The sequence below is a fragment of the Ambystoma mexicanum genome, chromosome 4p (assembly GCF_040938575.1).
Source record: "Ambystoma mexicanum isolate Mex_15411 chromosome 4p, UKY_AmexF1_1, whole genome shotgun sequence".
NCBI classification, from domain to species: domain Eukaryota; kingdom Metazoa; phylum Chordata; class Amphibia; order Caudata; family Ambystomatidae; genus Ambystoma; species Ambystoma mexicanum.
In genome coordinates this window covers 1,073,326,394-1,073,348,904 of record NC_090927.1, presented here as the reverse complement: position 1 = coordinate 1,073,348,904, position 22,511 = coordinate 1,073,326,394, and the positions used below count along the sequence as shown (strand labels likewise).

The 22,511-nt window shown below is 46.2% G+C and overlaps 1 protein-coding gene across 3 annotated transcripts in view; it reads right to left on the bottom strand.

Annotated features, from left to right (window-relative positions):
• Positions 1-22,511, bottom strand: part of AK9 (adenylate kinase 9) — a 1,784,103-nt gene that overhangs the window by 1,726,257 nt on the left and 35,335 nt on the right. For all 3 annotated transcript variants that reach the window (XM_069606660.1, XM_069606662.1, XM_069606661.1), the window contains exon 2: positions 4,924-5,024. The gene's annotated coding sequence lies outside the window, so the exon portion shown is untranslated. The remainder of the gene's footprint in view (positions 1-4,923; positions 5,025-22,511) is intronic.

The window sequence follows — 22,511 nt, the reverse complement described above, 5'->3', positions numbered from 1 at the left end:
CAATGAAGATCTCCCTGTGGAACAGAGGTAAGTGTTCCAGCCAAAATAGAAAGAATATTAAAGATTTTGACATAAAAAGGGAAGAAGGACTCAATATGGAGTCAAGCCATCCCTGGAAGAGCCGCATGCTTGGAAGCAGTTCTGCGCGGGAGCATGAAGAGGCGGCAGAAATCGGGACATGGTCAGGAGGACCAAAGAGTCTCTAAAGAGTTTGACGCTGGAGGACTCAGTGATAAACTGGCAAAGCAGAAGCCCCGCAGAAGGAAGAAGCCGGACTGTGCGATCCGAAGCAGCCGCAAGAACTGCAGAGAGCCAGAGGCTGTGGAGCCGCAGCAGCAGATCCGGAGAGCACGCAAGAGGTGAGCAACCCGAACTCAGATTCCAGGACAGACCGGAGCCCACCACGAACATCTCTGAAGGTACAGGAGCACACAGGCCAGCTGGTGGCCACAAGAAAGGGTATTTGGAAATGCATGAAAATAACAGAGGAACAAATCATACGCGCTGGGGCAGCAAAAGTCCCACTTACATAAAGAGAAACTCTGAGAGCCACAAAGGGGATGAATTCCCCATTAGGGGTTATCATCAAGTCCCTAGCTTTTCAAAAGAGAAGTAAGAAGATGTTTCAAGTCATCTTCTTTGTGGCAGTAATAACTGGCCGGAGAGTGAACCAGGTCTGCCACATACTCACAGTAAAGAAATAGGGGTCTGGGACACGCAGCAACAAGAGAATAGAAATACAAACCATCATCCCTGTGGCAGTGCTTGGCAGGGGAGTGAATCAAGTCGGCCCACATCTGGAGATGGGGAAGCCTGGGATGCTCACACTAAAAGACTAAAAGTGTTGAATTGTGAAACCAAAGTGAAAGAGAGGCCAGGGGAAGAAAGTGATTCCGCCTGGTGGTTTTGAAATGTGCAACCGAGCGAAAAGAGAGACCAGGGGAAGGGAGTCATTCCCCCTGGTTGTATTGCACGCTGAAGCCAAGATACCAGGAAAAGTAAGTTATTTTCCTGGTAACCAAGGCCAGGGGAAGGGAGTAATTCCCCCTGGTTGTGTTGAACTGTGAAATCAAAATGCCAGGAGAAGGGAGTCATTCTCCTGGTAACCAAAGCTGAAAAGACTTTGATACAAAATGTTAAAATATAAGCACTGTGCCTGCCAAAGAGAAGGGCTGGAACTTTGTCTTTTGTGTTGGAGGACAATTTTAACCAGGGGAAGGAAGTCATTCCCCGTGGTTAAGAACTTGCAACCAGAACTGTGCCACCCAGTCCAGGAGAAGCAAGTATTTCTCCTGAACCAATAACATTGATGCAACCTTCTAGTTTAAGTTACAAACTAACACCCTATCTCTATCACCCCTTTCCTGGGCAAACCCCTGGAGAAGCTGGCTATCTCTTAGCTCACCCTCCACATTGAAACTGCTGGTTGCTTCCACAACCCTCAGTCTGGCTTTAGAGCATCCAGAGGCATGGAAACTGCTTTTCTGAACACCAGTGAAGACCTTCTCCCAAATCTCAACACAAACACTCCCTCCGTCCTCATTCTTCTTGACCTCTTCTCTGCCTTTGACATGGTAAACCACAACATCCTGATCGCACATCCGCATGAAGCCCTGGGAATCACAGGTCAGGCCCTGGCATGGTTAACCTCCTTCCTTTCCGACTGCCCATCCCCGGTGGAACTTGGGTCCTTTCTCTCTACTATCACTCTTTCAACCTGTGGCGTTCCCCAGGGTTGCAACCTATTCCTTTGGTTGTTCAATGTCTACATGGCTGCCCTTGCATGTGTGATTGCCACTTTCATCTCTAACTTCCAGTGTTATGTGGATGACGTGCAACTCTCCCTCAGGCTACCCTTAGCCATCTCCTCTACCTCGCTCATATCTGACTGTCTGCAATTCAGTCATGGTGTGCTGCAAACAACCTCTGCTTCAACGCCAGTAAGACTGAGATTGTTCGCATAGGGACTCCTGCTCCCGCTTTCCCACTCTCACTCTGGCCGGCCTCCCGACACCCACCTGCAAAGCAAAAACATCTTGGGGTCATCTTCGAGTCCACTCTTCTCCTTCTCCACTCACATTTCGGACATCTCTAAAAAGTCCAACAATCAGCTACACCTCCTCAGAGGTACTCTTCCTTTTCTTACCTTCCCTCAGTAGCTCATTGTCTCCAGAGTCTTGGTTCTCTCAAGGCTGGACTACTGCAACAGCCTCTTTCTCAATCTCCCTGCCTCTGCTCTGTGCCTTCTGCAACTCATCCAGAACAGAACCGCAAGACTTATCCTTGGCATCAAGCCCAGAGACCCCATCTCTCCAGCGCTGAATTCCCCCCAGTGGCTCCCCATGGCTGCAAGGATCAAGTTCAAGACCCTCTGCATTGTCCACAAGGCTTTCTGGGGTCTGGGACCTACCTACCTGCAATGTTGCCTACCTATATACTGTCCTTACCGAGCCCTCTGCTCATCTACCTCCAACCTTTTGCAAGTGAGCTGGTTCTCCAGGAAGAGATTTGGAGGGAGGTCTTTATCCTCTGCAGGTGCCTCCCTCTGGAATACTCCGCCTGCCACACTCAGTCTTGTGCCTGATCTCCTTAAGTTCCAGAAACTCCTTAAGATATTCCTCTTCCTTCTCTCTCCCTCTACCCTGCTAACCTTTCTCTCCACTCCATCTCTCTCTCCCTCCCTCCTTTTCCACACTGCCTGCTGACTGGCCGCCTGGTGTACCTCAGAGTCTCACAGGTCACTGGCATGCTCGCCAGTCCTCTCACACTTGCCTCCGGGCATTGCACTTCCCTCATCGTTACTGCACTTGGTCAATGGCCCATGAAAGTGGCATCTCTCAGCACTTACATCAGCTTCTGACTGACTGGGCGCACTTGGTTCCCAGGCGCACTTGGTCCCGAAGGGAATCCATTAACAAATGCAATGCCAACAACAACTTCTTCACATACAAGATGAATGAGGCAACACATTGAGAGCTCCAAACTCACCACAGACATGCCACAAATTCCAGCCTGCAATATATCAAGAAAAAATGAATTCAGGACAACTAATCAAGAAGACCTGACCAGCACTCTTGCAGTCCTCAAACCTACTGCATACAGAGATGACATCCTCTTCTCAACAGACTTGAAAGTCAATACAGTTGAAGCATTCACACCACTGCTCAAGATCAGCAATTAATTCCTCATAAAAGGTACATTCCCAGATGCATTTGAAGCTGCAGAGGAAACCCTACAATCATACATTCTAACCTCTCCTATCACCCAACCATGCATCAACTCTTCATCTGCAAATTGATCGAAAAGACTGTCGCCACCTAGTTGCAAGAAAGGATCACTGAGCACAATCTCCTACAGGACTACCAATCTGGTTAACAATCGGGAACTAACACAAAGCACAGAGATCACCACTCAAACAGTCACAAAGAAGGTTCTACAAATCCTGGACAAAATAATAACCACTGCTTACTTGTCCTACTCAACTTTTCCACCACCTTGGATATGGTTAACTATTAAGCCCCCCTCTTCAACCTGTCCAAATGCGTCTTTGGAACAGTCTGCAGTGTTTTCATACCTCTCCAATAGAATCAACTCCTCCAGATGGGCCCCAACAGATCCTAGCATCTCCCAGAAACATGTGAAGTTCCACAAGGCTCCATCCTATACCCAGTAATGTTCAATCTCTATATGGAATATATGGGAGAGCTCCTCACCAACACAACATCAATATACACCAATACACAGATGACACACAGCTTTACCTAAATATCAATTGTGTCAATGACATTCATCGACTCAATCACTGTATCCATCATCCAAGCCTGGATATCAAACACCTGCCTAAAGCCCAACCTGGTAAAAGGAAATCCTCCCAATTTCGCCCAAGTGCAGAATTGGTTTACTGACAAAAACCTCAATTCTTATTTATTGAAAATTGTCTTTCCTTTACCACAGACTGTGACTTCTCATTTAAAACACAAACCGCCAAGAAAAACCAAGCAGCATAGTAACAGTTTGTGGTGCTCTATAAGCCTTTCATTCCTGCCTGGAGTATCCACAACAGTTGTCCAAGCCCTTGTCATCTCCCACCTGGATGGTGGCAATGTTTTACTCGCTTGAGCCTCAGATGCCACATAGGGGCCTCTGAAAGCCATCCAAAATGCAAAATCACAGATCTAAGGAAATTTGACCATATCACCCCCTTCCATAAGGAGCTGCCCTAGCTACCCATTCAAGATCCTACAAAGCAGTCACAAGAAAAACAACACTCTACCAGACCAATACACTTGCCATCTCTATAACCCAGTGTGCCACAAACAACTGCAAGGGGGAAGACAGCAGGAAATAGGCATTTCCCTGCTGCAAACTGGCTATGCAACACATTACCAATGCAGAGAAGGTCATTCCCTTCCATTCTTCAATGCAGGAAGGACCTGTAGACCCCACTCTTTAAAGAACATCTTGCCAAATGCTGATTGCTCCTACCGACTCTAAAGCTTCACCTCTGGAGCTCAACCATCTGATGATCCACCCCAGCACCTCTGTACCCCTTATGTACAGCACTCGGTTGCTTCCCAGCTAGCAGGGTTTGCAGTTTATAATCCCATGCATGCACGCATTCCACTGTCAATGGAGGACCAAGTGAACAAACACAAAAAACAAGCATCAGGTTTCAACAATTTCGGATTTGTTTGCTGCAAGTCAGAGTAGATATAGATGGTAAAGGTCTACTTAGTTTTGGCTGTTTAAGGACCAAAAATAGAGGGTCACCCTTTCAACAGGAAAGGTTAAAGTGCACTTTACCCAATTCTAGGTTAATAAATAGGGACTCTAAACCAAAGAGTCATATCAACCCTGGTGCTTGTAAACTTTACATTGTAGCAAACGAATAGGCAGATATCAATGTATGATAGGCTTACTTACCCGGATTCGAAGGCAGGACCTATGAAACCCAATCACAGGTAACACACAGGACCCATCAGAAACAGCCAACACAATGGTCTTTCAATTCCAAAATTGTAATGCTGTAATGAATAACAAAAATATGTAGTTTATGTTGTTGCTTACTGGCCATGCATTCCATACACAAATTGAACAAACAGAAACAAGTTATGAAAACCCCAAACAAGTCTTAAGTAAAAAGCACAGTTAATGTGAAGCAAAGAACCAACCTTAAAGCTAGCATGTTACTTGAACTGCCCACACACAGGACTCCCTGATGCATAGGTAATATGCTTGGTGCCATTGTGTTATTTTTCTTCTCTATAGGATGCACTCCAGAACTCACCTTGTTACCTTTTCCATTCAGGGTAGCAGCTCAAGTTCCTATTGCTGCAAGTGGTCTGGAACTGCATATAATTTAAAAAATACATCACATGTGGGAATCTACATGCCATGTCCAAACGTGTGAACACCTTTGAATTGCCATATTTGCCGATTCCAGGTGGACCAAAGGGGAACAGTTTCCCGCCATTTTTGTTCAGTCATGTTTGGAAAGTATTCTCTGTCAAAAAAGACTGAATCTGCAAAATACATGTGCTGTGCATCATTTGGCTCGCGAGGGAACTAATGCCAATTTTCAAACTTGCAATCCCCTGCTTGGGATGTGTGAGAAACCTGAAGGTGTCACACCTGCTAGTCCCCAGGTATATGTCATCCAGGTGGCCAAGACAGGTCCATCGCTATTGGATCCAGTTTCTGGGGGTGGACCCAGGGGATGAGGGGTATCCGGGGAGTGAAAGTTGTACACCGAAGGGCGAGACGCAGTATCCCCTTTCCTAGAACACCTTGTCCCCAATCTACCAGGAAGGATACATTGAAGCTCACACCCCCCCTCCTTTCCCGACACGAACACTTTCTCACAGACAGTTCATCATGAGCGACAACGGACTAACACTAGAGCCGTATACCTGACAAGTCCCAACAACCTGGTTAGGCAAGGTCAGGCAATTACTAATCATTACGCATACACCCGACTTCCATGACACTTCCCCACATGGATAAAAGGTGTAGCATGAAAGCACATTCTGAGCAAGGAAGAGCACACAAGGAAGCAGCATTTCCAAGGTGGCGACTTAACACGAGGAGAAAGGCAAGACCGGAGAGCGAAGCAAGGAGGAAAGTACTCTTGACCTTTAGAAACCTTTTTTGCAGATGGGTACCCTGTACCACATGCAGAGTTACTGAATAAACTGATTGAAGCTCTTGCAGAATCCTCAGTTGTGCCCCAGGTCAAATGCCAATCAGATACACATACTAATGACAAAGTATCTTTAGGGACCACAGCTGTGGACACAGCGGCAAAAGAGGCAGCTTAGCTCCCAATTCCAAAAGGTACAGAATTCATGTTAATACAGAAACAAGAGGATCCCAAGCCAGACAGGTATTTTCCTCCGCACTGGGCGAGACAGTGTAATGCGGCACTGCCTTCTAACCCCTTGCGAAGCTAGGTTCCCGTATTTCCTCTATTCTGTCACCTTATTTCTCTTCAATAAAAAACTAATGGCCATTAAAAAAAAGCGCTTCACTTTATCACCCAAACACACATTCACTTCTAGGTCTTCAATCACACTGCTCTATATTCCCCTACTTTAGTGTTTGTTCGGTCTTGCAATTTATATTCACGTCCCAGTGTTCCTCCAAGAGCCTCCATTCGTGGTCTATACACAAGACATGGGCCTCTCCCTGGGGCCGCACCCGGCTCAGGCGAGCAGCAGGGTATTCGCAAAGCCGGAACCCAAAGAACCTTTTTTCTTCTGCATACGCGTTGTCTGGGGACTGATCAGCCGTAGGTGGGGGCGGCCTTGCGGAGAAGCCCTGATCTCTCTGCCGTACAGGAGTATCTCGAGGAGATATCACACAAAGGGGTCACCAAATGAAGGCACAGACTCCCTTCTCACACGTGTCCTCACACCAAATGAATGAATTGACACCCCAGAAGGGAATAAGACTGAGATAAATTGCAAGAGGTAACAAACGTCATAAAATAAAGTTGGCACACAAAGAACTCTGCTGCCTGAGAGCACTCTGCCAAAAATTACACGGGCAGCACATTATAACAGCCAATTACATCATCAGTGACATCATTAGACTCTGGTAGTTCTGCTGCTTAACATTGGTGGGGAACATATATTACATAAGGGATACTAGGTGTCCATTGGTCAATACATTTCAGTTGATTGTGGTTCACGTAGGTCAGCTGGGCTCATCTCTGCGGTGAAGGTCAGGGCAGCGAGAAGGTTACAATACCAACTATCTAAGCTAAACAACATGAACTGATATTGAATGAATAATGGCAAACATAAAACCAGTACGTGGAGGTACTTCAAGGACCACAGACTAATTTACTGGCATTCTAGAGTCCCCCACACAGGTACCGCTCTTGGGAGGTTTGATCTACCAGATGATTCATGATGTATGCGGATCTGTGTTAGTGTTGAGGGGACAATATATTACACTACAGGATTAAGCACACATCAGAGGTTCTATATTGGTCAGTACAATGTGATCATGGGGTAAGCATCTATCTACATGAAAGAGATTAGAGGACTGGGGGCCTGTGGGCTTTGGCCTGGCAGTGTGGGTGTCGAGGGGGCATGGGTGGGTTAGTGGAGATGGATAGGCATTCAGACTTGGGCCTGCTCTGGATCTCACAATCAGCAGAATGCACAGTCCCTGAGAAAAATACTAAACACTTGCAACAATAACTGACTGGACTTCCGGGAGAACAAGGCTTTTGCAGATCTGGCAAAAGGGTGGCGGGGCTGTGGTCTGTTTGTTCGCCGTGCTGGGAATGAGAGAGCTGAGTTTACAGGGGGATGATTTCTGTGCCTAAAGAAAAGATGGCACCTGTAGCTGTACAAAATGGCATCTGTAACTTGGATTGAGAATGGCATAGTTATTGCAAATTTCTATGTCACATTATAAGACACTTGTGCCGTGGGGGTGAGAGTCTTCCCCCTTCGCCCATACATCATCTGAATACTGAAGAGAGGTATAAGGGGGAAAGGACAGGACCATCTCATTCCTAACACTAACAGGAGCTGAACGAACCTACACTGTGCATCAAATGTATCCGGGGCGATCCTGTGTCGATAACCCAGTCCGGGAGGGGAGATTGCCGCTGTGGTACTGTCATTGGCTCCTGCGAGAAAGCCACGCCAGTAGAAGCAGCACAGCCAGTGAGTCAGAGAAACTGATACAAAAATCAGCTTGTGTTTGAACCAAGGTTGCAAGCGGCAACATTGTATGAAGAAATCCACAAAAGGCAGTGTTTAAAGTGCATATGATGAGAGGTGCGAACAAGTGGAAAATGAAGGAGTGAATGCACTTTGAAAAACCCAAATCGGATACCGCGTACAGAGTGGTCCAGTGCCACGTGGGTGCCCATTCAAAGGGTCTCTGTTAGGTATCCTACTGAATGGCAACTGCATTGTAAAAGAGGAACTTAGTATCAAAGTGGTCCTGCAAGGGATTGAGCTAAACCCAGTGCACATTCGAAAGTCTTCACTAAGTATAAAGTAAATTGCAATTGGTCTGAGCCCAGCTTATGGAGACTAATTGAATGTGAAGAAGGGATATGAGCCCGGTTGAGGGGGATCTGGGGTGAACCGTGAGTCACCCGAGAAGGAATAAATGGGATCTGAGCACGGCTGAAAGGATCCAAGGAGAGATATCCAAATCATATAATTATAAGAAGAAAAGAAATTTTCATTTTTGTTTTGTACATCAGGCCCGCCGAATCAAGAGACTTTGATGGAAAAGAGACTTGACCTCAGAAGGGCCTGATGCTGGCATTGGAGATGTCTCCTTGTGTCAAGGAGGCCAGAGTGTGTGCTTGGCTCAAGTGAAACGCCTTGCTCCGTGCTGAAAGCATGAGGAAGGGAGGCCAACAGCCCGAATATCCTAACTTGGCATTTTGTGAACACTTCTTTCTTTTCATGAACATTACCCCACACTATTTGTAAAGTAGCAGTAAGGATTGGCAATAGATTTTTAGTATATGCCCTTTTATTTTGACAAGCCTCCACTAGGACTGCATAATTATTATTTGATGTTCGTAGCTTGCTCCCATCTGTAGATTTTGGTTTAGATAGGCGTTTTCACCCCTTGTGAAAGTTCAATAAACACCCTTGAACTGTGGCCACTTGTGTCTGTCTTACTTCAATACCATGCCTTCCTTATACTAAGCATTCAAAGTTGACAAACAATATGCCCAAATCTTCACCCTCACAATAGGTCTGTAGCAGTCTATGAGGACATGGATGGCTACCCGGGAATCCACCTATTCTATCAAGTGTCTCTGATCTGCCTTCTCTTGGCTACGGATAATTCTCTTGAGGGGAGACTCGAGAGATGGGGGAGTAGCCATATTCCATCTCGGGATTCCACGTTCTACGGCCCAGACCAAGCTGCTGGTGGCAGAAACAATTTCCGGATCAGAAGACTTGAGTTCACCATCATCTCCTCAACCACTGGGGAATTCACTAATACAGGGAGCTGTTGGGATAGGTTGTTGGTTTTCACCCATTAAAGAGGTTTGCTTTTGTGGACCACTAATGAAGGTTTGATACCGCACTGACCAACAGGAGGTAGTTTGTCAATGGGCTTGGGCATGTGAAGTTCGGTTTGGGTCGGACTCTGTATCGGGTTACACACATCCCACTGCTGACACCACTTATGGTATATCAGAATCAGGCGACAGAAAGGGTGGCATTGTAGCAGATATTCTTTTATTATCAATCACAAACCTAAGCTGTACCTAGCTCTAAGGTTCTTGGCCCTACTCTTAAGAAACCATAAATGTATGCTTGTCAGGATGTTGTTAAAATACAAGAAAGTTGTCTCTCCAGAATCTTGTACTAACCAGAGCTCTGTCCCTACCACTATAAAAGAAACACATGAATCCAACAATGTTACACTTAGGCCATTGGCCTTAGTAAGTGAATGGTGGCAGTTTTTGACCCAGAAAACAAAAGAGGTGATGGCTGGAAGGTTTAGAATTAATCTTAACCCATGGCATCGCTCTGGGCAAACCTCCAGACCATCGTTCTTCACCAGCCAATCCGTTACAAAAAGGGCAAAGACCATATGCAAGTCGGGCTTGGTCCCACCTCAGAAGGGGCACTCCAACCTGAAATGTTAGGTCACATCCCTTCTGCACGAGACCACAAGCATCCCCAGACAGTTTGACCCCCTCCTTGGTGTGTCTTTCTTAAAAGGGCTCCTCCCCCCTGGAGAACAACCAAGCAAGTAGAATGAATTTCTCTTCAATCGCTCTCTCGTCTACACAGTTCAATTTTTATTTTATTTATTTATTGCGCATTTGTAAGGCACTTATACATCAAGTAAATTGTGTTTCAAAGCACCCACAGTGCAACCAGGATGGAATATGGGAATGAAGGCAAATACAATAACATGAGGAGAGAGGCGGTTTTACTAGGCCTTGTGAGGATTCAGAACATGCAAGTGCGGAGAGAGAGAAAGAGAGGGGAAGTGTGGAGGAGAGGGGGGTGCTAGGAGTACCACAGAGGGAAGTGCCAAGTGTGAAGGATTCCAATCGGGCGTCAGACAACGGATCAGGACTCTTAAATTAAGCTGGTACCCAACCCCTTTTACAAATACCCGGACCAAGAACCAGGCGGTGGGTGGTAATACAATATTTATTTATTTTAAATTCAAAGAAAATCACACACTTTTTATATTGGGCAGAAATCACCAATGGGTTGATCATTACAATGAAAACTACTGAAATACATTTGGTTAACCTTCTACAAGAACATATCCAAAACCCAAATAAATCGGAGCAATTATGCAGTTCAGGTAGATAGCACCTGAGTTAAGGTTTCCCCCTGCAATGTTCTCTCACACCCCAATTCATCGAATTTCGAGTGGATAGAAAGGAGCAGCAAGGAGTTCGGGATATTAGGCAGCAAACAGAATTAAAATCTGACCTTCCCTCACAAAATAAGAGGCAACAATTTAAAACCCTTTGGAATGGCATAAAATGACAATCGGAATTTGGCAAATAATTCATTATATGTGTGGTTAAATAATGATGTACATATGTTTTATCACAGTACCAGGGATGTTATATCACTAGTTACTATAAGGTAAGGTATCACAAAAGGCATACAGTTCAAAGGCAACTTGAAAGTGAGAACACACTGCAGTCAAAAATCATACGTGGAAAAGTTGCAATTTACACTTTTTTTGCAGTTTTAAATGTCAAAACGTTTATTTTTTTTAAACGGGTGAAATATACAGAATCGGAATGTGGTTTTTAGGCTGGGGAATAGATGTACATCACAAGGTACATATAGAAGTGAAAGAGTGACTCTAGCTGAATAACTGGATGAGATTTTCAAGGTGGAAGGAGACTCGGTTTGGGAAAATAAAGCAGTTAAAAGAGAAAATCAGTTTGGAAAGAAAAGAAAAGTTTTACTTAAACTAGATTATCAAGACTAGATTGTTAAAGAAATACACGGTACAATCCAAGGTTAATTTGCAATGTCAACCTTTTCACCCGGCGTTCAGCTCTATGTGGGAATTACTTACATTATTCAAAATATAACTAAGGATCTATGCAAGACAGAAATGAATAGAAGGGCGCTAATGCTTAGAAATCAAGGATGGGATGCACAAAGAATTCTAACAGTTTTAAAAAAGTTACTAGGGTATGGATAGGATTACTTAGAGAGTAGGACAAAGGCAAAGTATCAAGATAGGATAGGCTATGTGTTGCTATGGGATAGGGAAATACTCACAATCCACACTGGAGTTTGGGATTTGGGCCAGTCAACCAAGTTCTGGACTCAAAGGCTCTAATCACAGCACGGCGGGTGCACCGTACAGCAAACAGCTGGGCAAGTCTGGTCACTGGATGGCAAGGGTACAGCAGGCATGCAGGTAGTGTGGCAAAAAGCTGGTCTGGTCACAGGATACTCCCAAACGGTACCACTGCCTTTCCCCCTTGTTATTGGGTCTTTTGTGGGGTTTCTGGATCAAGGCCTTGCCTGGATGGGGCCAGTTATGCATTGGCCTGGCAGTAGAGTCTGGAATCTTGCAAAGGTGGATCTGAAATGTCTGGATACGCAGGCGCTGGAAATTCAGGAGAGAGTCTGTCTGTGTGTGTCAACCTCTCCTATTTTTAAGGCATGGTGACATCACGGGATTTATTGTTGGGCAGAACTAAGCTAGATCTATCCCCCGAGAACCGGATAGGTCAGCCTGTTTTTGCCGCCTCCTCAAGGAGGGGACTCAGTTTAGGAGGTTGTGTTTTATGATATGCAAAACCATCCCACAGCCCTTTTTGCTAAAAATGAACTTTAACATATATCACACATTTATAAAGTTGTAGCACTTTTACAAATTAGATAGGCAAATAGTATATTTTATGCAGAGCATGATGCTCCCACTCCCAGGTCCGTACAACATTGTTTCGTCCTTATAATAGTTTTTCACGCTTTTTAGTGGGAACCGCTTCACCCAAGATCCCATAATTTTAGGTGTGGGTAAATATTATAATAGGACATATTTACATTAATTTGTAATGTTCCATCATGTGTACTTTCCCCATGATTCACATTTTCCTGGTGTTTGTGTCCCATACATGCTGTGGACAGCCACAATATCTTATTTGAAAGTCATGAAAATCACATTTAAAACTGTACCACATTTACATCACTGCGCTGTCCGGTTATAGAATTGATAGTCTTAAATGTTTATTCATCAAATAGTATTTTGAGCCAAATGGCGCTGTCCTTTATCCTTCAACTAGGCCCATTTTATTCCAGGCCCAGGGTTGCCATGGAGTTTCCCAGTTTGAGTGAATGTTTATTGTCACTTCCAAAATGTCACACGTAGGTGCCCCAAAATATATTATGTAAAGCTGGAACGCAGACAGAAGTCTAACGAGCGTGTGATATTTAGTCCTTTTGGCCATTCAAAGTTTCCAAGTACAGAAATTAACATGCAAGTGTCCCAGAAACGCATTGTGGCTCCTTCTGGGGGGGAGGCATCTCCCGTTAGCACCCCCCAAAAGCAGAAAACCTGTTTGGCTAGTTCCACAATGCAGCCAATGCCTTTACTTATTTATTTTATTTTTCTGAATCAGAATCATGTGTGTTGAAACAAAACATCCCATCTGTTTTCAAACATCACCCCCCACTGACATTTCTAGGCAAGGGCAAGTTTTTATTAAACATTGTACTTTTAAAACAGGCATTTTTTCTTGTTTGCAAAAGCCCATTTTTACACTGATGAATTCTGCTGAATGTCCCTTTCAAATTCGGGTTTGCTCTCCCATCTGGAATCCAAACACTGTTTGTAGCCCTAGTCAGTTTCTCTTACACAACAGTCTGCACAAGGAAAAGGTCCATTGAAATTGACATATGCACAGAGAGCTAGGGTTTCTTTTGCAGGGTTTATTTTTGACACTTTGTAGCAAAAAGTCAAGCGCTTTTCTGTACGGCTGAAAGTAAAGTTTCTGGTGACTTCCCAGATCATGCCCGACACAGCCTGTCATTCTGTGATAATGCTTTCTTTTGCTGGCACAATCTGAATGTGGATGGGTACTGCTAGATCTCCCTGGATCAGAACTGTGAAAGGTTGAACAGATGAAAGAGCCTCAGGGCAACATCCTTTTTAATGTAAAATATTCCCTTTTCAATGGGAACTTTTTAGCAAGCAGCGCTGCTTTTCAATTCGCTTCTTTGGTGCACACAAGAAAACCCACTAGTAGCCTTCCTCAGTGTGCTCCCTGTTCCAACTTGCCCAATAGGTGCTTAGGCAAGATTGTGCAGCCATCATTTTGTAGCTGCAAAACGCAGTTTTTGATGCGAGGCAATGGGGCTCAAAGGAGCCAGAGCAGCCATTTTGCTGGTACTGCTGAAGTGCAGCTTGGTTATGGAGGGGAATCCTGCTGAGTGGGTAAATGTATCCCACACAAGAGGTACGTTTACATGCAGCTGTTAAGTGCCAGGCAGAGATCACTTAGTAACAGTGGTCATCTGCCAGTAACAAGTCCAGGCCTGTGAAATAGCACATGCCAGAGGGTGCCCCAATGCAAGCGCGTGAGTGGGTGGAGGCTGAAGGTGATTGGTCGGACCGGGGGAGGCCAGGACACAGAAGGACACATGCATGCCCTGGTCACCAATCTCAGCGACTATGGGGTTTAGCAAGGGAGGGAGAGATGGAAGCAGGAGGTGAAAATGAAAGTCTTGAGGAGCTTCCAGAATCTGAGGAGATCTGGCTCAAGATGGAGAGGAAGGTGAGGCTGTTCCAAAGAAGGGAGCCAGCTGAGGAAAGAGAAAGAGATCGGTCACCAGCTTGATGTTTAGCGAAGCGCTCGACACGCAGAGAGTTGGCACCTGAGAAATGTAAAGCTCTGGAGGGAGAGTATTTGGTAAGAGCCAGTTGTAGATCGTGTGGTCCCCGGCCCCAGACAGCCTTATGGATGACGCAGAGGGATATGAATTTGGTCCTTACAGCAACCAGCAGCCAGTGGAGAGATTTTAGGGCTGGAGAGATGCGGTGCCTGGGCTTGAGGCCAAGGATAAGTCTCACAGCCCTATTCTGGACAAGCTGTAGGGGACGTAGAGAGGAATAGGAGGAAGAGGGTAGATTAAGGAAGAAGCTGTTGCAGTAGTCTAGCCTAGAGAGTACCAAAGCTCGCGAGACGTTGTGCTTCTGAGGGAAAGTGAGGAAAGGAAGGATTCCTTTGAGGAGATGGAGTTGAAATTGGGCCTTCTTGGCAAGATCCTCTATATGAGGGAGGAAGGAAGGAAAGAGGAGTCAAAAATGACTCCAACATTTCTGGCTTCAGATGAAGGAGAAAGGGGTGCCCGTATAGTGTGGTCAGAGGGAGGGGAAGAAAGAGGGAGCAGGGGTCCCAATGGGAGGAATCTCAGTCTTGCGGTTATTGAGGCAGAGATCATTGGAGGTACGCCGGGACTGGATGGCAGATAGGCAGTCAGGAATGATGAGGAAGTAAGAGAGGATCAGAGGGAAGTTTGAAGAAAAGTTGTGCGTCATCTCCATAAACACTGGAAGTAAGGCGAGAAAGCGGAAATAAGTAGTGCAAGAGGAGCAAGATAAATGTTAAAGAGCGAGGGAGAAAGGTTAGAGCCTTGGGGAGCGCCACAGGTGGAGATGGGAGAGGAGAAAGAGCCCAGGATAATCTGGGAGGGACAGTTATTGAGGAAGCAGATCTGCCAGTCCAGTGTCCGCTTTAAGATACCAAGGGCATCATGGAGCTGTTTTATGAGGATGGAGTGGTTGACTGCATCAAAAGCGGAGGAGAGATCAAGAAGAATGAGAACAGCTGGAGAGTTAGAATCAAGATATGCAAGCAGTTCTTCACGGGTGTTCAGGAGAACAGTTTCTGTGCCTCCGGATGCTCAGAATCCCAATTGTTGGTCGTGTAGGCAACCAACAAGCTCAGTGTGCTGGGTCAGTTGGGAGAAGAACAGCTGCTCCAAGAGTTTCCCAAGGAAGGGGTGATAGAGATGGGGCAGGAGTTAGCCAGACACGAGGGGGGGTCGGAGGAAGGTTATTTCAGGGGGGGATACGAGTGCTTGAGGGTGGAGGGGAAAGACTGAGTAGCAAAAGAGGGACTGCAGAAATCAGGAAGTACAGGGGCAAGAAAGCAAATACTGTCCTTAATAGTTCTGGAAGAACAGGGGCAGACCTGTTTGGAGGAGACCTTGATAGAGCGGACAACTTTAGTGACTTCATCTGATGTGATAGGAGAGAAGGAGAAGAGAAAGGCAGAGGGGGAATGGGAGGCCAAAAAGGTGACAGCGAGGTAGGGGAAGGGGAAGGGAAAAGGGAAGAGAGGGTGCTCAGGACGTCCTGAGTTTTTGTAGTGAAGTGTGTGGCCAATGCATTGCAGAGGACCTGAGAAGGAAGAGGTGAGGTGGAGACTCTGGTAGGGTTGGCTAGTTCCTTGAAGATTTTAAAGAGTTCCGCTGTGCTGTTGGATGCACTAGAGATGCAAGCCCTTTTCTTGGAGCGAATGGAGAGTCGCTATTGCCTTTGGAGAAGGCGACAGGCCAGTTTGTCAGAGGGTGAGCCTGAGGTCTGCCACTTCCGTTTCGCAGCTCTGCACTTGTGTTTCAGGGTTGCAAGATCAAAGACGTACCAGGTGATAAGCTTGGAGGCATGGTTCAGGAGGATCCTCATGACTTGGGCAAGAATGTCAAGAGTATTAATGATGGCAAGATGGAAGTTGCTGAAAACAGAGCCAGAGGTAGAGTCTGCAGTGGGAGGAGAGGAGGGATGAAACTGGATGCAAAGGCAGCAGCTGACACTCGTTTCATCGGATGGATGTCCGAGAACGAGGTTGGCAGAGCTGGGGAGGTGTGGTCAGAGGACAGAGAGGCCTCAAGTAAGAGTAGAGAAGGGAGTGGTCTGACCAGGAGGGTGGGGTGGGGAGGAGAGTGTGGATCAAGGCATTGAGAGCGTGTCTGCCAGAGTGGGTGGGGCCTGATGGGAGAATGAAGAGGGTGACCGAGGTGCAGAGGTCACGGAAGAGAGTGAATGCTGTGATTGATGAGTCAAGGTGGATGTTAAAGTCACCCAAGAGAAGTAGTTTGGAGGTAGATGTGAGGAGAGAGGAGGAGAATTCAGCCCATTATTAGAGGAGCCAGGCGGTCTGTAGATTGTGGCAATGGTCAGGGAGGAAGTAGGAGAGATGCCAAACTTGCAGACCAGGCTTTCGAAGGAGGAGTATGGCTGGCTGGGTATGAGGAAAAAAGGGACCCACTCAAGCAAGATCAGGGCAACCCCACTGCCTGCACGGTTAGGCTGGGGCTTGGAGATGATCTTATAGCCATCAGGGAGAAGGGAGAAAGGAGTCAAAAGCAGTGGCTGAGCTGGCATTGAACCATGTCTGCCTAAGAGTGAGGAGGTCAAGGTCTTCAAAGAAGAGGCAGATGTTGACAGATTGTTTGATAGCAGAGCGAACATTTAGCAAGGCTAGATGCAACAGGTCTACCTTTTAAGGGTGAAGATGTGAGAGGAGAGAGAGTTGAGATAAGATGAGGATTGCAAAGATCTGGAGAGGAGACAGAGAAGAGGATATTGGTGAACATCTGTCTGGAAGCTGCGCTGACGTAGGTGTCTGTGATGGGTAGATTGGGGTTAGTGGTCAGGATGTCTTTTTTGAACTTTTTCCTTCCAGACTTCATGTGAGAGGGAGGATAGGCGATTGTATAGCAGTTACAAAAGATAGGGGAGATGGCAAGTGCCATAGAGGTGTCAGAGAGATGAGGATGGGAGACAGAGGAGAGACTGCATGAACAGAAGCTTACCAGTTGACCCAATAGCCTGAAAGCTAGAATACAGATGCAATTATAAGCAGTCGAGTACCAGAATGGGGGCGGGGATAAGAAGTTGTTACAACCACACCAGGATTCGAATGACCAAAAAGCACAGAAAATTAAATACAAAATGGGGTGAGGAGTTGTTAGAACCACAACAGGATTCAAATTACCAAAAAGCACTGAATGAATTAAGGAAAAGGGATATAGAAAGCATAGGGGCGGTTTTTGGACCTTTTCTTTGCTCTGTTTATACTTCTCCTCTTGCTAAAGTTATCTCCTTTTATGACCCATCTCACCACTTCTATGTTAATGACACCCAGCTTTCTCTCCCTCTTTCTCCTCCTTTTCATCGGATATTCATACTCCGCTGTCTTCATGATTACTGGCCATCAAATCATGGATATCCTCTCACTACCAAAACGGAAGTACTCTTATTCTCGTCTACTACCATTCCCTCTCCTATTCCTCCTTCATTTATTTCATTTCCTCCTTCTCAACTTCCTATTGTATCTACTGCTTGCAATCCGGGACTATACTTTGATTCCGCCCTATCATTCAAACATCACATTTCTATCTCTTCTCGTGCTTGCCGTTATCATCTATTTACTATTTCCAAAGTCTGCTCCTTCTCAACTTTTGATGCAACTAAGGTACGTATATCTTTTCTAATTTTTTCACGTCTCTTTTACTGTTCCAGTACACTTTTTGGACTTCCAAACTCTCTACTTGCTCCTCTAAAATTAATTTTCAATGCTGCATTTCGGGTACTCTTCTGTTTGACCTCACATGAATCTATATTGTCTGCTCTTTTCACTCTTGGCTGGTTTCCTTTCCATGCACAGCTTAAATTCAACTTTCTTTGCTTGGCATTCAAATCACTTTACGGTCTTACTCCGTATTACCTTTCCTCACTGGTCTCATTCTACACTCCCTCCCTCTCCCTTCGCTCTAGTGCTCAGTTTCGTCTTGTAGTTCCAGCCCCTCCCTGTGTCCAATCACATTTTTGCACACTTGCTCACCTTGCGCCCCTGCATTGGAATGTTCTTCCTCTTTCTCTACGCTCGAGCACTACTTATTCCTTATTCCACAAATCGCTGAAACTTCATATGATCCAGCAGGGCTGAACTCAGGCTACTAATGTCAAGATTAATTTGTTTACTATTGTACCTTTTTAAGGCCCTATATAAATACCAAATAAATACAAATAGGAAGGTAGTAGGACGTAGGCACACACAAGTTCACTGCTGTGTGAGTTAGTCAAAAAGGTTGTCAATGTCCAGGACATGACTTGCAGCTCTTCTTGGTGGGAGAACTAAGTTCCAGAGACACATGTTAGGAGGGGTTGCAGGCTGCATTCTGGATGGCAGTTCCATGAGGCTGGGAGGTGGGGGGGTGTGAGGTGCTGCGGGGGGTAGGATGGGGGTCCTTCAAGCCAGGCCCGGACAGGCACAGAGGCCTTTGGCAGGGACCTAGGGAGTGGGCCGGTTAACATGCATGCCAGCTCTCCTATTGGCCCTTTGATTTTGAGGAAGGCCAATCTCTGCAGTTGCAGTCAAAGTAAAAGGAGAGGCAATCCGGTGCCTGGGTGGAGAACGAAGATGACAGCCATGATGAAAGCAGAGTGCCCGGGGATGGTAAATCTCAACTGGACAACATGTGCAATCTGTGGCAGCAGGTGATCAAACATGCTAAGGTGCTTTAAATAACATACAGAAATGAAAACTGCTTTAAAATGCATGGAAGCGCCAGTAAATCAGGGAAAAGCGGAGCAATAGCCCTGTTGGGCTTACCTTGCAGTGCGTGGGATGTTGCCTGTGAGATGCCACCTCATGCAGACAAATGGCAGATGTAGGATCCTCAGAGTAGTAGTCGGTAGGAGGAAAGAGAGGAAAGTCCCAATCAATGTAGCCAATCAAGTCTAATGTCTTTTGTCCACTTTCCTCCCTTGAGAACATGGGATCTGTGCCCACCTTTGAGGGTGTTCTTGGTATTCTTTATCAGTAAAGTTCCTAGCATATTCGTCCTTGCTGTAGAGCTTAATTTTTACCCTAGCTTGGGTTTTAGTTTCCCACACCCCACCTTGAGGTTGGAGGTCTCTCAACCCCCTTGGACCTTGGGTTCTGATCTCTTTCACCCTGCATAGGGTTTCAACTTCTTTCACCCCCACCTTGGGGTCTTGCTTCTCTTACCCCACCTTGGGGTTTCATTACTCTCATCCCATGTTGGGGTTGTGTCTCTCTCACCCCCCTTGGGACTTCGATACTCTCACCCCACCTTGGGGCCATGTCTCTCTTACTCCACCTTGGTGTTTCCCCTTCTTTCACTCCACCTTGGGGTCTGGTTCTTCTCACCCCACCTAAGGGCTTGTTTGGGCCTCCCCTCTCTCGGTTCCCTGGAGCACCACTTACCGCTAGTGTTGTGGTGGTCATTCTCGGGAGAATCAGGGAGTTCGGCCAACATGTCCCATCTTCTTTGGCTTCTTCTTAGTAATCAGTTCCAGGCAGAGCTTCCCACCTTTGCCTGGGGGACTCTAGTACCAATCTCCTGACACACCGCTTGTCGGGCAGCTTGTGCTCTGTGCGGCTCCTCTTGGCCAGGCACAGCTTTGCTTCAGGCGTTCGGTGGACTCAGCCGTGGACATATCTGCAATGCCTGGTGGATGCTCTCTGTTTCCTGACATCTCCTAGGAGGAGGGTTCAGCACCTCTTCAGCTCCATGGCTGTCTCCTTCCTCCTGTTCTAATCCAGATTAGCTCTTTATTCTTCTCTCCCTTAGCGGGTGGGACTTCCCACTTTATTCTCATTCTCAGCACATACCGTGCATACAGTGGGTCAGAAACCACACCAGTCATTCCTACAGGAAGTGTCAGGCCTTCATACAGTCCAACTTCCATATAGCCAAACAAAGACATTTGGATCTTGGAAATAGGAAGGATAACATATATCCCTTTCTAGGGATTTCTTGTCGTATGGGGATGTGGGGGGAAGTGACAGCCCCAGTGGGATACCACTTGCCCTGTCCCCTAGGAGATGTTAAGCTTAGTGGGCTCACTTCCCTAGTCCCTTCCAAAGGGGGTGGCTCCCTCTTGGCGAGAGGGGACAAATTCCCTGGATGCATCACAATTGCCTATTATTATACTAAACTACGATCTGCTGTCAAATAGTCCCATCCAATATTTCTGTAATCTTGCATGGTATAGACCATTTACTGTGATGACCTTTCCACCCAAATGGTAGTTTTATGTAGAGCCAGTCTCCTGCCTTGTATTTGTGTTTACTTGTTGCTGTATGTGTATCAAAAACGGCTTTGTTATATTCTTGCTTCCCTTTAATTGTTTTCCTTACGGTTTCTAATTCAATGTTTTTTTTGTTAGCCCTTTCTAACTAGACAGGACATACTCTGGTATTTGGATTCCCACCCTTAATAACTCAAAAGGGAGCTACACCTGTGGTTGAATGCGAAGGAAATCCATTTGCAACTATAGTGTTATTTGCTGCTTGTTTTCATTCACTCCCCATTTATAAAAGGCACCTTGTATGCTTTTTTGATAACTATTAAACCGTTCAACTATACCCTACTATGTCTAACCCCACTCTTTCCCAGGGTATGTTGGGTCTCTGCATCAGTCATTGGATTGGTGCAGATAGTATACACTTTTTTACTTTGTTCACATATGGAGCATTCACAAATTATTATTTCCAACCTCTAGATTACATTGTACTAAAGGAGCTATTTCAGCGCCAGATAGGAGGGCACACCTACTACCTATGGGAGTAGCCAAGAGGGGATGGGGCACCTCTTAGGGGGAAAACGCGGGCACACAAACAAACTGTAGTAGCGCCATGAATGAAGGCTTTGCAGGGAAATTCAGGGGTAGGGTTGTATTGTGTATGCCATCAACCCAGGGAGCTTATTGTATATTACTACCAGATGGGGAAAATCCCAAGTAAACACATTTAGTAGGGATGCCCCCAGGTTGGGCCCCGCCTGGGAAGCCTGCTATGAATACATGATCCAAACACCACGGGTTAGGGAGGAGGGAGACGAAGCTCAGGCTGCGCGTCATGGGCAGACTGAAGCAGCGGAGACAACACTGGGTGACGTAATGATAGGGCGGCAAGCCAATCCCACACGCACTTGGGAGTAGAGGGGAAGTGGACCCGAGCCAGAGAATTATTCACATAGCTACAAGTGCCTGTTGGCAGGTGGATATGGGAATGGGGAAGCTGATCAGAGTGGCGTTTCTCTGAGGACCATTCAAACTGTGTTTCTGTGTCCCTGGGAGGTGGTCAGACTACAGAGTATCCACCACAAGGTCTGTGAAGGCCGTTATCCAGCAGGTGCCATATGAATGTCTCCCTTCCCACCAGAAGCAGGGTGTTTCGTGTTTCTTTCGCAACAGTGCTGACCAATGGCAGAATAATAAAGTCCCAGCGGTCAGCAGAAATGTTATTTTACTAATTGCAAACTGTTCCCGGGAGGTGTGAGAAGCGATGTGGAGCCATATGGGGAGGCGATGAGTTTGGCTACTGTTAATTACGATTTACTAACATAACTTTTAGCTCTAAGGATATGACGTAGTTTAGCCAATGAGTTTCTTGGTAAACATGGAAAATATCAAGATTTTGAGCTGCAACTGTTTCTAATGCCTGGGCATTGTATTTGTAGTATAAAACTAATGTTTACTGTATGCCCTGATTTCAGCTCTCATCAATCAGTTCCAATTCACTGTTCTTTTTGAATTGTGCTCGCCCAGATGTAATAAACAGCGCTGATTCTTGACTTGAGTGTGATCCTTTGAGGATTATGGTTTATATGGTGGGATCAGAAGATCCCTGGGACATTTTTGGAGGCCCCACTGATCTCCTCAGTCCACCCGGTTAGCTGAGGGTAGCTAGACCAGCCTCCCGGGGGGCAGGGGTCCGGCGACCCCAGACCTGACCAACACACATCACTGAGGAGGCCCTGCAGATGCTGAGTTCACAAAGGTCTGTCTGCTGCTGAGCACCGCCCACGCTCAGTGGGAGGGGTGAGCTCATGCTGGAGGCATGGACTCTAGGGTCTCTAGGATGCAAGTATAACCATGCAAGAACGCGCTGCATAGTAGTTCCATGCCCACAGCGAGGGAGTGATAGATTTTTATGGTGTCTAGGACGCATCCTCAAGGAGGGAGGACGATTGGCCATA